Here is a 1,145-nt window from a genome sequence, read left to right as displayed (position 1 = left end):
TATTTCTATCGTCAAGACTGGTCAAACAAAACACGGATTACAAGATTTATAAAGCGCTCCAAATATTCGTATTTTTAATTACTTGGAATACCAGGGGCGGATTTAAGAGGTGCCCACCATGCCTCTCACCACTCTTTCGCTAACCATTTATTTTATATAATTACGGATGAACTATTTTAACTAATTATTGTATTATGGCACTTGTGTATAAAGTTAAAATCATAAATACTATGCAACGTTAGAACTGGTACACAATTAAAAATATTTTATTTAGGCATATCTATGGCCTTCAAAAAGTTGACGACTCTACATGTTTCGACGTTGCAACGTCATCCTCAGGAGTGAATTACAAGGCCTAAATAAAATGTTTTTAATTGTGTACCAGTTTTAACGTTGAATATTATTTATGATTTTAACTTTATACACAAGTGCCAAAATTCAATAATTAAATTATGTCTAGTCAGTTTTGTATATCGGATTACCTTCATGAACTATATATTACTTCAAAGTACTGTAGTTTTAATTGGTTTGGCTAAGGTTGATTTTGATAAAGATATATGAATAACTAGTAAATGTACTCGGTAATGATGGACTTATAATGCGCTGCTCCCTCCCACTATTTTGATCTGTAGCACACGAACTGTTTCTAATGTAAAGCTACCCGTGCTATACGTGGCATTAAAAGTCATATCGCTTTCATTTGGCGTCGGCTTCATATATTTTGTTAACAACCTCTCCCTCACTTGAGCCTCATTTAAGGCATGATGTCAGTAAAATTGAAATGGCTGCCAAACTCGAATCATCCATTAGATTGCTCATTCATATATACCCGATCTCGGAAGAATCAGTCAAAAGTCTTCTACCAGATATTATCAAAATTGGTTCACCTAGTTCCTCCTAATATTCTTTGACATTAGACAGACAATCTAATTTGATACAGGAAAAATTACAAAAGAAAAATCCCAGTACGTTTGATGATTTCAATCAACTTACAGTCATGTCAAGAAAAATGGATTCGCCAAGCAAAATCAGTATATAATAGATTTTTAGAGCATTCTGTGAATGAAAAAAACATTATTCATTTTGTATATTTTTCTAGTTTAGATTAATCTAGTCACCTTACTTCAGTATTATACAGGTGTGCA

Source organism: Limulus polyphemus, unplaced genomic scaffold, assembly GCF_000517525.1.
Source record: "Limulus polyphemus unplaced genomic scaffold, Limulus_polyphemus-2.1.2 Scaffold221, whole genome shotgun sequence".
NCBI lineage: Eukaryota > Metazoa > Arthropoda > Merostomata > Xiphosura > Limulidae > Limulus > Limulus polyphemus.
The sequence above is the reverse complement of the archived record's forward strand: the minus strand, read 5'-3'. Positions refer to the sequence as shown.